General features: G+C 35.9%; 1 long non-coding RNA gene across 1 annotated transcript; it reads left to right on the plus strand.

Annotated features, from left to right (window-relative positions):
* The first annotated feature begins 2381 nt into the window (after positions 1 to 2381).
* LOC309492791 lies at positions 2382 to 8190 on the plus strand. The gene is made up of 3 exons (XR_014203706.1): positions 2382 to 3344; positions 3502 to 5382; positions 6692 to 8190. It is a non-coding gene; the product is annotated as an uncharacterized lncRNA (long non-coding RNA).
* The last annotated feature ends 6883 nt before the right edge of the window (positions 8191 to 15073 follow it).

The following is a 15073-nucleotide window of genomic DNA, read 5'->3' on the forward strand; positions in this document are numbered from 1 at the left end:
ACTGTATTTTCAGTTTTGGAATATGTATCCTCTCCCCAAATTTGTCAATAATAAAACACAATAAAAATTATTTTAAGAAAAGGCTTATATTTACCTTTTAAAATTTGTTTACCTTGTTTATTAAAAAGGTTACAATTACAACAACAATTGAAGTGTAATCTTTCTTTGTAAAAACTAAAGTATACATTTTATCATACATATTTCAAAGTTAAGGATTCATTACTTCGAATATAGCCTACATTGACAAAACATACTATATTTAACATATTAGCAAAAATTGGCAAACAAAAGCTTATTTGAGGTGGCAGATATTTTACAGTAAAAATGTGTAATCTATCCAAAACTAATCAACGTAATGTTGTCTTTCATTTGTCTGTAACATAGGTCTTTCGTTTTTATTATAAGGAATATAAATGTTAATTTGCAGTTTAATACGTTGCTTATACAAATACATTTTATTTCAACATATTTCAGTCGATTTTTACTCAGTATAGCAAAATAGTTTGCTAAAAGCAGATCATTCATTCACACACAGAAACGCAATTCAAATTTAAACCGTCTTTTTGCGAGTTGTGGTAAACAGCGCGCATCTCTGCCGTTCATTCATTCACACAGAAATGCGATTTACTTGAGAATGAAAAAAAACTTACTACAGTATTCCATCCGTTGCTCCTCGAAATACCAGCACTTCTGAGGTACGTTTTCCATTATTATTATTCCTCACAGCGCTGCGAGACAGTGTAGACAAGTACACTTATCTGAATAAACTTGATGTGTTTTCTCGAGCTGATATGGGGGCGTTCACAGTTTGTATGGGATCGTCTCAGTCATTTGCGTTTGAATAGCGCGCGCTCTCCGTGGGCGGGGCCGATTAAAACGTAATGAGCTGAGATGAGCTCGACTGGAATCGCTCTCTTTTAATACAGATTTCACAAGATGAGAATATTTGTTTTTTATATAAAATACTTCATTTAAAAGAAGTGAATTCAAGCTTCATGCCTGTGTGTCTGTATGCCTGTTTGACTGAGTATTCGCTGAGTTATTGTTCATTTTCGGACGCGTTTCAGAATGGACTTCACTGGCAGAGAGAAGGCAGAACTCGCTTCGTGTTTATTTTTCTTTATTTGGCAAAAAGCACAACACTTTGTTTTTATTGTGAGTATACACAAAAATAATACACATTTAACAGAATCGATTGATGTATGAAACTCCTATGGAAAATCAAAGTCAACAGAGTATTTATGAGTTTCTTTTACACTGATTAAAAAAAAGCGAGCTGGTATCGCCAGCGATACAGCCGACCTCAGGGGGTTAAATAGTCAGTAGTAGGCTACAATTTGTAATATTCACAGTAAGCAGTGCTCTGATGTTTCCAAGTACATTTTTGCACGTGTGAAGAGGATGATTTTTTCCGTCGATATTGGAATGTGAGTGAAGTACAAAGCCAATGATAAAGAATAGTTTAGCATCCAAATACATTGCAAATGTTGAAACATTTTGATTCTAATGAGAGGGTTACGTGAGCCAAACACTGCTTACTTTCGTTTTCATTTTTATTTTATTTCGTTTTGGCTTGTTTATAGTTATATAATAGTTATTTATAGTTATTTTTAATATTATTATATATAATATATAATATATTTGTAATACTATTATATATAACTATATAATAGTTATTTATAGATATTTTTCTATTCTTGTTTCGTTCTGAATATCATTAAATTTAAAGGATTTGTTGTGGAATATTTTGAGTGTATCATAAAATCTGAATTATTCTCTCGGTTTAGTGATTCCCTAGTTTTTTTTTTTTTTTTTTTTTTTTGTTGTTGTTCTAATCAGGTCAGGCAAGTAAAATTCTCTGTGTCTTGTCCCTTAAATTTTACACACACACACACACACATATATATATATATATATATATATATATATATATATGTATATATATATTTACATATACATACATACATACATACACACACACACACACTTACACGTCTATATGACTAACAGGGGACTATCGCTCTACACTGGCCAAGAGGGGACTAGTGTTTCTGGTAATTTTGAAGAAACAAAAATGACATACAAAATTTTCTTTTAAGCTCTTTTTCCATAATATAACTTCAAATATGCATTTTTTTATTTTTAAAAAAACATGCCAAGTGGGGACCTGAAACTCTGAACGATCTCTATCTATACAAGTGGGGACTTGATAGCCTGCAATGGAGCTGTGTGTGTGTGAACAGTGAAGTGAACTGGCAGTGAAGTCTGCCTTCATTATGTAACTATATATATATATGTATATATGTATATATATATATATATATATATATATACTGTATATATAACCCATCAGTTATCAAAAATTTTAAAATATGATTTTTTTTAGAAAAGACCATTTAAATCTACAACGGGGTAAAAAATACAGACGGCCCGACGGCAACAGTTCAAAAGCAGAGGCGAGAATATCCTCTTATCATTCATAATATTATTTTTCTTATTTAAAGCTCTCTCTTCATAGATACTTTCTATGCTTGGTTATGCAGTCCCTACCAATTTATTGTTACTACTTTTCTTAATAATTTCGTCTGTACCTCAGTAGCAGTTCCATACCAACAAATAATACAGAATATTATTTGATATTTTTCATTTTCTTTCATTTTCACACTTTCAATGAAAGCACTATAAAACATCAAAAGCGTTATGTTGTGGACATTACAGCAAAGTTATTGCTTTAAGAAATTCATTCTCTGTTGTGGCCTATTAATTAAAACATAATTTCTACTCTAATAAAATCAATAGACATGCCATTTTTTTTCTGTTTCCTTTTTTTTTCTAGGATGTTGATGTACAGAGAAAGTCAGTGTTTGAATTATTGCTCAATTTAAATGCAACCAAACATATGTCGTTCGTTACCATCCAACAGTGGACCCTTCTTGAAGATCTAATTCAAAACTTTTGAGGTGACTTGCTGCATCTGGTCATTTTGAAGAAACAAAAATGAAATACACAATTTTATTTTAAGGTCTTTTTTCATAATATAACTTCAAATATGCAAAAATAATAATAAAAAAAATATATATATATATTTATAGGCCTAGGCATCAGAGATCACAATATGCATAGTAAAAAAAAGAAAAAAAAGAAAAGAATGACGAACATCATCAGTTATCAAAAATGTAATTGCTTGAGGAAAGACCATTTAAATCTACAATGGGGTAAAAAATACAGACGGTCCGGCAGCAACAGTTCAAAAGCAGAGGCGAGAATATCCTCTTATCATTCATAATATAATTTTTTTACTTTCTATGCTTGGTTATGCAGTCCCTAACAATTTACTTGCCATTGTTATGTGTCATTGCACACACACATACATATCTATATTACTAACAGACCAATGTCGCTCTACACTGGCCTAGTGGAGACTCTCGGAACGATCTCTATCTATACAAGAGGGGACTTGGCTGCAATGGAGCTGTGTGTGTGTGTGTGTGAACAGTGAAGTGAACTGGCAGTGAAGTCTGCCTTCATTATTTAACTACATATATATAGTATATTATATATTATGCCTTTTTTCATTCATAATATAATTTTTCTTATTTAACGCTTATTTTCTCTCTTCATAGATACTTTCTATGCTTGGTTATGCAGTCCCTTTAGGGTTTATAGGATTAATCAAACAGAAATAGCTCTTTAAGGTAACGATTTCAGGTCACTATAGTGACCTATATTTAGTATAGCGTAAAGCATACTTTATACAGTGAAAAATGATTTTATTAATCAAAATGAACTTCGCGTCCCCAGTTGGATGGTAAAGAACGATACGTGTTTGGCTGCTTTGTACATTTCTTGCCATCACAAACACACTGTAAAGATTTTGGAGGTCAATCTCAAAATGTTATGTCGACTTGCTGCACTGAACATTTTTAGTTGGTTCAGTTGAAATATATGAAGTAGGGATGTTTATTTAACATTTTGTTTTCTGACTGAAAGCTGATGGTTGTTAACCAGTCATCATCAGTTAACTGACATGATTTGAAGGTTAGATTAGAATTAAATGGACTTAGAATAGAATAGTCTGTGACCGATTCAAATACCTAAAAAATGTAGATTTACATGTGCAAATAGCAGCATAAACAACAGAACATGAGGATTCACACATCAAGCACCCGCAGTGCTTCTGTGAACACAGTAAACCAGAATAAAAGTGTATATATAACTGTATATATAATAAATAGGCCAACTTAAATGAACAATTAACAAAACTAAAGTGCAATAAATAATACACGCTTTAGGGTCTGTTTACACGACATCATTTTCAACTGAAAACGTTTTGGCCGTTCATTTCAACGAAAATGCCATTTTGGGGGCCTGACAATGCAAGCTTTTGAAAACGAGTTTTTGTGAGCTCATCTAAAGTGAGGACTAGTTATGCCTTGTAAAGCATTTATAAAGGAGATTTAAAGGATGTTAATATTTCTATGTTCTCTATCACTGTGTGTGTTTGTTCCCTTTTTCTGTTTAGAAGATAACTGAGTCTTTAAATCTCCTTTATAAATTATTTACAAAGCATAACTAGTCCTCACTTTAGATGAGCTCGCAAAATAGTGAACTGACCACTACTAAATGCTTTATAACTCCCTGAATCTACTATATTTACTCACACTTTCTAAGTGATCTTATTAATCACTGTAAACACCTAAATAACTGGTTTGTAAATAATGCTATACTTCATTTAGAAATGATAAATTGATAATTAATATTTAATAAAGTATGAAAATGCAATTATTAAACACATTATAGATATGCTTCTAACTCAATAATACAGCGTTTAAAGGTGTATTTATAAACTGCTTATTAATGTCTGCTTTATGAATTATGATTTATCTGTTTACCAATGCTTAACTAATGATTAATAGGATGCAGTTATTATAAAGGGTTACCATATATATTATATTATATTTCTCATAATATAACTTCAAATATGCATTTTTTTATATATATATATATATATAAAAAAACATGCCAAGAGGGGATCTGCAACTCAATGTCATAATTATAATGTAATTATTATTATATTATTAAGATATTAATAATGTGACTGATAGTATTGGCTGCCTATTAATTAAAACATAATTTCTACTCTTAAAAAAAAAAACAATAGACATGTCCTTATTTTTCTGTTTCCTTTGTTTCTAGGATGTTGATGTACAGAGATATTCAGTGTTTGAAATATTGCTCAATTTAAATGCAACCAAACATATGTCGTTCGTTACCATCCAACAGTGGACCTTTCTTTAAGATCTAATTCAAAACTTTTGAGTTGACTTGCTGCATCTGGTCATTTTGAAGAAACAAAAATGAAATACACAATTTTCTTTTAAGGTCCATCCATCCATCCATCTTCTTCCGCTTATCCGGGGCCGGGTCGCGGGGGCAGCAGTCTAAGCAGGGATGCCCAGACTTCCCTCTCCCTAGACACTTCCTCCAGCTCTTCCGGGGGGACACCGAGGCGTTCCCAGGCCAGCCGGGAGACATAGTCCCTCCAGCGTGTCCTAGGTCTTCCCCGGGGTCTCCTCCCGGTGGGACATGCCCGGAACACCTTCCCGGGAAGGCGTCCAGGAGGCATCCGGAAAAGATGCCCGAGCCACCTCAGCTGGCCCCTCTCGATGTGGAGGAGCAGCGGCTCTACTCTGAGCTCCTCCCGAGTGACTGAGCTTCTCACCCTATCTCTAAGGGATCGCCCAGCCACCCTGCGGAGAAAGCTCATTTCGGCCGCCTGTATCCGGGATCTTGTCCTTTCGGTCATAACCCACAGCTGATGACCATAGGTGAGAGTAGGAACGTAGATTGACCGGTAAATTGAGAGCTTCGCCTTACGGCTCAGCTCCTTCTTCACCACGACAGACCGGTACAGCGACCGCATTACTGCAGAAGCTGCACCGATCCGACTGTCAATCTCCCGTTCCATCCTTCCCTCACTCGTGAACAAGACCCCAAGATACTTGAACTCCTCCACTTGAGGCAGGAACTCTCCACCAACCTGAAGCGGGCAAACCACCCTTTTCCGACTGAGAACCATGGCCTCGGATTTGGAGGTGCTGATTCTCATCCCAGCCGCTTCACACTCGGCTGCAAACCGTCCCAGTGCATGCTGAAGGTCCTGGTCTGATGGGGCCAACACGACAACATCATCCGCAAAGAGCAGAGATGAAATTGTGTGGTCCCCAAACCTGACCCCCTCCGGCCCCTGGCTGCGCCTAGAAATTCTGTCCATAAAAGTTATGAACAGAACCGGCGACAAAGGGCAGCCCTGCCGGAGTCCAACATGCACCGGGAACAAGTCTGACTTACTGCCGGCAATGCGAACCAAGCTCCTGCTCCGGTCGTACAGGGACCGGGTAGCCCTTAGCAAAGGGCCCTGAACCCCATACTCCCAGAGCACCCTCCACAAGATGCCGCGAGGGACACAGTCGAATGCCTTCTCCAAATCCACAAAGCACATGTGGATTGGTTGGGCAAACTCCCATGAACCCTCCAGCACCCTGTAGAGGGTATAGAGCTGGTCCAGTGTTCCACGACCAGGACGAAAACCACACTGTTCCTCCTGAATCCGAGGTTCTACTATCGGCCGGATTCTCCTCTCCAGTACCCTGGAATAGACTTTCCCGGGGAGGCTGAGAACACTTTTAAGGTCTTTTTTCATAATATAACTTCAAATATGCAAAAAATTATAATATTTTAAACATGCCAAGATGGAATATCATCTCTGAACGATTTCTTCCTATACAAGTGGGGACTCGCAATAGCCTGCAATGGAACTGTGTGTGTGTGTGTGTGTGTGTGTGTGTGTGTGTGTGTGTGTGTGTGTGTGTGTGTGTGTGTGTGTGTGTGTGTGTGAACAGTTAAGTCTGTCTTTATTTTGTAACTATAGTTACAAAATAAAGACAGACTTAATTGAATTGAATTGCTTGAGGAAAGACCATTTAAATCTACAACGGGGTAAAAAATACAGACAGTCCGGCAGCAACAGTTCAAAAGCAGAGGCGAGAATATCCTCTTATCATTCATAATATAATTTTTTTACTTTCTATGCTTGGTTATGCAGTCCCTAACAATTTACTTGCCATTGTTATGTGTCATTGCACACACACATACATATCTATATTACTAACAGACCAATGTCGCTCTACACTGGCCTAGTGGGGACTCTCGGAACGATCTCTATCTATACAAGAGGGGACTTGGCTGCAATGGAGCTGTGTGTGTGTGTGTGACAGTGAAGTGAACTGGCAGTGAAGTCTGTCTTCATTATGTAACTATATATATATAGTATATTATATAGTATATTATATATTACGCCTTTTATCATTCATAACATTATTTTTCTTATTTAACGCTTATTTTCTCTCTTCATAGATACTTTCTATGCTTGGTTATGCAGTCCCTTTAGGGTTTATAGGATTAATCAAACAGAAATAGCTCTTTAAAGGAGCATTTCACCCATGGGAACATTGATCTTTATTGAAAGTGGGTCATATATGTAGTCGAAATGTAAAATAAATTTTGAATTTGGTGCCTTCTTGGCCGAGGAAAGAAAGAAAGTAACTTCAGGACGCATTTGTATGAAAGACACCAACTCCCACAATGCACCACATTGCACAGCTGCGCAAGCCACTCCCACTAATCCAGAAAGTGCATATCTGCCTATAAGAGAAATAACTCTTCCGTCTACAAGGCTAGCTACCACCAGAGCTTGAAATTCATTTCACACAAAATGTCTAGTTAGTTGGCGAACTCATTAGTGAATTACTCTTCATTTGTATTTCTTTCGAAGTGGTGAATTATTGCATTGTAACGTTACCTGGATGTTCAGTCAGATGCGGTGCGAAACTAGGATAGTTCACAACACAAACGTCCGTGTCCTCGTCTGATTCACAACACAAACGTCCGTGTCCTCGTCTGATTCACAACACAAACGTCCGTGTCCTCGTCTGATTCACAACACAAACGTCCGTGTCCTCGTCTGATTCAGAGATTTCATCCAGGAGAAGTTGTCATTGTTGAAATTCTTTGCCGCAGACGGACTCTATCTCTGTGTTCGTAGCGGTTCGTAGTTGCATAGTGAGATCACCGGCGCCACCAGTCCGCCCTAACTCGAGCCAGTCCGGGCTCCTCGTCCGCGGCAGGCAGGTCTTCGGACTGCAACACAATAAGCTTAATGCAAATGGGTGAAGTATCCCTTTAAGGTAATGATTTCAGGTCACTATAGTGACCTATATTTAGTATAGCGTAAAGCATACTTTATACAGTGAAAAATGATTTTATTAATCAAAATGAACTTCGCGTCCCCAGTTGGATGGTAAAGAACGATACGTGTTTGGCTGCTTTGTACATTTCTTGCCATCACAAACACACTGTAAAGATTTTGGAGGTCAATCTCAAAATGTTATGTCGACTTGCTGCACTGAACATTTTTAGTTGGTTCAGTTGAAATATATGAAGTAGGGATGTTCATTTAACATTTTGTGGTAACACTTTATTTTGATAGTCCGTTTGTTAAGACTATACTAGTTATTAGTAGCCATTCAGTAGCTTGTCAACAGTGCATCAGTTGACATTCAACAACACTGTTTCAACTGACAAGTAACATACGTTCAACTGACTGCCTATAGACTATAAGGTACAATTCAAGTGTTAATCTACAGATTTTACGAAAAAGTGCCTGTTGACTGTCAATGTTATTTTGCAACAGGTTATTAACCAATTGGCGACTAACTTTCAATTGTCAACTAACTTTCTGTAGATTGAGTACCAACAACTCAAGATCAATCTGTCAGTTAAATGTCAACAGTCATGTCAGCATATGAAGTATATTATACTGTATATCCTACTCAAGGGGTCTCATGTGCATCAAATTAATAATTATTTTAGCTGATTTAAAAATGTTTTAACCATTTGTAGATAATCTGTTGATAGTCATCTAAAGATTACATGTAGTTGCTTATTTGTTGCTTGTCAACAAAGAAATTGTTTATGATCAGTAGACTATTAATAGACATTCTCAACTAAGCGTTAGTAGATATATTTTAGGACTATCTAACTAAAGTGAAAAAGAATTTATATCAGTAGAAAGTCTATAACCTATCAACAGATTAATATATTGTTTATGATCAGTTGACTATTAATAGACATTATCCACTAAGTGTTAGTAGATATATTTTAGGACTATCTAATTAAAGTGAAAGACAGTTGATATCAGTAGAAAGTCTATAACCTATCAACAGATTACATACCTGACCTGACTGAAGTAGAACAAACACTATGGCCAGCACATCAGAGAGAAAAAAAATCACTTTACTTTAAACAATCACTTTACTAAAAAATTATTTAGTACACACAATTAATTATTAAAACACATCCAGCGGTCTCCATCTCCATTCTCAGCAGCGACCGTAAATGTCAAATCCCGCGCTCGTGATGAATTTAAATTCAAATATTGCGCCCTCAAGAAGCGTTACGACATGTTTTACAGCAGTGATATCAAACGCTCATTGGCTCTCGCCTGCTTCGTCACAGATTGCAGCATGCCGTGTTTCAGTTGCAACACTGAAATGCAGAAGCGCGCGCGCCGTCTTCACGCAGAGGGAAGCTGGGTTAACATTTTCATGGATTAATAACTTAAATTCTGCTCTGTCCCTAGTCCCTTATACAAAACTATTATATACTGCCAGAGAGGACTGCAACACATCGTCATTTGAGCGACTTTTGGTACCGATTTACATTTTCGCAATAAATTATTATGATTACACATCTGTTGTTTTTCTTCATAATTTTAGCCTGCATAGTTTTAAGAAATGGTTATGGGTAGGTTTAGGGGCAGGAGTAGGATTAATGTTAGTGACTCAAAATATATTTTAATGCTATTAATAAAACTGGCATTTCCCTACACATCTCTGTCCATAAAGTGTTTTATTCTGTATAAAATTAGTAATTTATATTTAGGTTTGGGAGTAGGGTTAAGGGAACTTACATTTATCTATAAAACAGTATAAGGGAAATGATACAGATATCTTTATGATTCGTAAACGTTTTGTAGCTGTGAATTCGTAATAATTCTACGTTGCAGACATGTCTGTATCGTACGTTTCAGCATCTATCCAAACGTACAAAAAAGTATGTTTTCAATCTGTTGATAGGTTATAGACTTTCTACTGATATAAACTGTTTTTCACTTTAATTAGATAGTCCTAAAATGTATCTACTAACACTTAGTGGATAATGTCTATTAATAGTCTACTGATCATAAACAATTTATTTGTTGACAAGCAACAGATCTAATCTTTAGTTGACAATCAACAGATTATCTACAAATGGTTAACAATTTTTTTAAAACATTTTTAAATCAGCTAAAATAATCATTAATTTGATGCATATGAGACCCCTTGAGTAGGATATACAGTATCATATACTTCATATGCTGACATGACTGTTGACATTTAACTGACAGATTGATCTTGAGTTGTTGGTACTCAATCTACAGAAAGTTAGTTGACAATTGAAAGTTAGTCGACAATTGGTTAATAACCTGTTGCAAAATAATATTGACAGTCAACAGGCACTTTTTTGTAAAAATCTGTAGATTAACACTTGAATTGTTCTTTATAGTCTATAGGCAGTCAGTTGAACGTATGTTACTTGTCTGTTGAAACAGTGTTGTTGAATGTCAACTGATGCACTGTTGACAAGCTACTGAATGGCTACTAATAACTAGTATAGTCTTAACAAACGGACTATCAAAATAAAGTGTTACCCATTTTGTTTTCTGACTGAAAGCTGATGGTTGTTAACCAGTCATCATCAGTTAACTGACATGATTTGAAGGTTAGATTAGAATTAAATGGACTTAGAATAGATAGGTGTCTGTGACCAATTCAAAAACCTAAAAAATGTAGATTTACATGTGCAAATAGCAGCATAAACAACAGAACATGAGGATTCACACATCAAGCACCCGCAGTGCTTCTGTGAACACAGTAAACCAGAATAAAAGTGTATATATAACTGTATATATAGTAAATAGGCCAACTTAAATGAACAATTAACAAAACTAAAGTGCAATAAAGAATGGACACTTCAGGGTCTGTTTACACGACATCATTTTCAATTTTCACCTGACAATGCAAGCTTTTGAAAACGAGTTTCAAAGTGCAAGGTTTTGAAAACGATGCCTTTACCATCTGCATGTAAACAACATAAACGTGAATTTGTGAAATTGGTATGTCATTCCAACCCGGTCACACTAAATGTGTCTCTATAGCACACATTGTGTTTATTGTGCAATTTATACGCGAAAAGGAGTTTCTGTGTGCATATGATACGCATGGGTGGGTTTAGGGTAGGTTTAGTAATGGTGTGTAATATGTAATATGTATTATATGTTTGGTTAGGATTAGTGTTGTAGGGTGCATGACGTGTGTATTCACCTTATTTTCCACGAGGGTGACGCCATTACGTTCGTTTTGTCATCTTACTTCCGGTTGAGAGGGACCTCAACTTCCGTCTGAAAGGACGCTAGTTTCTAGACGTAATTCTATTGTTCTAACGGTAAAATATGTCAAGTATTAAATGCTCAGTTAGGGGCTGCCATAACAATTGGATTAAGAGGATAGAACAATTTAACCAACAGTGTTACGAACACAATGTAAAGCGATCGGAATGTTGTGGTGTACTTTACGATTTACACCCGGATGTGCCGTGTCAGTTTAGCGGAAGTCGGATGACAAATTGCGGAAGCGCAAAGTATTAAAAGTGGGCGGGGCGGAATAAGGTGAATTACACGCAATAAAGTGCTATCATATGAATGTATTAAATGCATGAATAAGCCTTTCTGCATCTGACAGGGATAAAGAAGTTTGAATTCTGCCAATATTTTTAAGATGGAAAAATGCAGATTTTGAAACCATTTTGATATGGGCATCAAATGACAAATGCGGATCAAAGATAACACCTAGATTTCACACTTGTGATGCTGGAGACAATAATTCAGAATCAGAAAACAGACTTAGACAGTTATGTTTGTGCAAATCTGTCAGCATACCAAAAAGTAACAGTTCCATTTTTGATTTGTTAAGCTTAAGATAGTTGTCATGCATCCATACCTTTATTTCTTCCAGACATACGGTAAGAGCTGTAATTGCGAGATTTGGATCAGGGAGTGAGCTAACATAGATCTGCATGTCATCAGCATAACAAGGAAAAACCCTGTACCGTACTTTCTAATAATGTCACCAAGCGGCAACATATAGATGCAGAACAAAGTAGGTCCTAGTACTGACCCCTGCGGGACGCCCTGCTGTACTAATGTTGCCTCCGATTTGTTCTTCCCCAAATAAATATACTGCAAAGAGATGCCAGAGGTGCCTAACAAAACACGCAACCTGTCAAGGAGGATCATATGACATATAGTGTCAAAAGCAGCGCTAATGTCTAGCAGAACCAAAATGCTGCAAGCACCCATATCAGCAGAAACATTAGGCGTTTCTCAATAGCAAGTACGCACAGTTTGGACTTGCCAAGTCCAGCTCAGGAGAATGACTCCCGAGGACGCGAGTCCGGTAATTCTGCTAATGGAACAGCACGTTCTTCAAAGCGTCAGTCAGCTCGCTCTGCTACTCCGGTTATCTCTGTATGTACATTTTAGGCAACAATAAAACAAAATATGTTATAAAACACCACACTGCCTCTTTTCGTTTTCATTTAAAGAAATCTTAAACATTATAGCCACACAAATGGTGATTGCCTGGATCTCACAACCTGGATCAAATTTTCATAAATCTTTATAAATAAACCACAGATTTGAGCTTTAAACAACTACATTCTCGCCTGAAAAACTCTTAAATTTACATTTCGTGACACAGTAACAGTAGTATTATATTTCAACTGTAAATTAAAAGATGGCGCTTCTTATGTTGTCATTCCCCTTGTAGCACGCGCAAGTGACGATTCTCTGTCAACCAATCAACGTCCTGCAGTTAGTCTAGCTCCACCCTTTAGTACCATACCACTGTGCTGGTACCCCAACGGAAGGGTACCCAAAAAGTGTTAAGGTTCGGCTTTTTGGTACCATTCACAACTTTTGACAGTGGAAACGGAAATAAATGCATACCGTACCGTACCGTACCGCTCAGTGAAAACAAGCCATTAGAGATTAGAGTCGAATCTTCCCTAACAATTTTTAAGTCTCTTTTAAAAAGGTATTTGTTTTCTCTGGCGTATTGATTTTTTTTTTTTTATGTATATATTATATTATATTATATTTTTGTGTATTAGAGTGTGTATATTTAGGATACGTATTTAGTTGTCTCGTACAGCACTTTGGCCAGTCTTGTGGCTGTTTTAAATGTACTTTATAAATTAATTAAACTTGAAACTACTGATTGTAATAATAGATCAAAATTCTTACTGTCAGTTAACCGGTTAGTCATAGTATTCTCAATGTATTTTAACACTGGCACTTTAGTTGAACCATCTGAATATTTTAAATGCAACAATCAACATAAAATTGAGTTTTTTTTTTACAGTGTATTTTTTAGGGCAATAAACCCAGACAGCAACATAGTGTTGGCCCAGATCCGGCCCACATCCGGGCTGTGTGGATTCCAGATGTGGGCCAGATCCGGGCCGATACTATGTAGCTGTCTGAGACTGGTGTTTTAGTGTTATTATGAACATCGCCATCACATTCAGAGATACTGCTAAATGTAAAAGCAATCAAACGTGTCATTCTTTATTATCAAACAGTGGACAAAATAAGTAAATTTGTGTAATGAAATGAATATAACATGTGCATGCATACTGCTGCTGCTTATCTTTAGCATGTACACTAACTTGTGTGGAAATGGGCATGGAATGGTGAAAAAATGCTGACCTAAAAATTTTTACACTTAATTTAAGTGATATTACTTAACATTAATGAACCAACATACAATAAAACTACCAAAACACATCATTCATGTCTCAAATTAAGGCATTCTTTCAGAACTCTAGTGAAGGTTTCAGCCAACAAACATAAATTAAATATACAAAACAAAAAACACACAAACAACAGGGAGCAATATGCACTATTTTCTGCTGTTCAGAATTCAATGCAGTTTATGTTACATGGTTCATGTTTACATTAATGGACAAACCTTTTGTATAGATGGTGATGAAAATGAAAGACTAAGACTTGTGTATGTGTTTAGCTACATCTTAATTTTTCTGATTTAAAAAAAATTATATTTCAGAATAATATATATCAATGTGGTATACGGTAGAAATATTACACATTTCAGTCTAGCTTAGGTTTTTAAATTAAATAACACAGTCTTGGAAATAATATGTAAGCATGTGCAAATAAGCCTGTATAGTAAATCAAGTTCTGTTGGTCTTTGTGTTTAAGTGAGAAATTAATTCATTTAAATTGAAAGATCTCAATGTTTATAAGATCTTTCAATTATGTTTAACAGTTTTGAGTGTATAAAAGAGTGTATAAAAATGGGCTCTGAGTTTTGGCAGTGGTTGTGTCTAAGTGAAATATGTAGTTTGGAAGATGTAGTCACTGAATGCATTAATACAACATTGAATGACACAGACATTTGCAACACTTCTACAGTAATACCGTAGTAAAATATATTCAGAATCTAAAAAATGCAATACTATCAAAACAATTAGATGTAGCTGAACACATACAGGTATTAATCTTTCAGTTTCATCACCATCTATAAAAAGGGGAAACTTGGGGGAAATGTGTACTGTACTGTAAACAATGACCATGTGACATAAAATGCTGTGAATTCTGAACAACAGAAAACAGCAGAAATATTTTATAATGCTTCCTGTTATTTGTGTTTTTTTATTTAACGTGTGTTTTTTTGGGGTAAAACCTTTTCTAGTGTTCTGGAAGAATGAGTTGATCTGAGACATGAATGAAGTTTCAGTGCATTTTGAATGTGAAATGAACTGCTGTCAAGCTGTAAGTTGGTTTGGAGAAGATATCATGGTCTTTTAACCTGATATCATTTAAGACATCATT

Source organism: Leuciscus leuciscus (assembly GCF_965113295.1).
Source record: "Leuciscus leuciscus genome assembly, chromosome: 2".
Taxonomy (NCBI): Eukaryota; Metazoa; Chordata; class Actinopteri; order Cypriniformes; family Leuciscidae; genus Leuciscus; species Leuciscus leuciscus.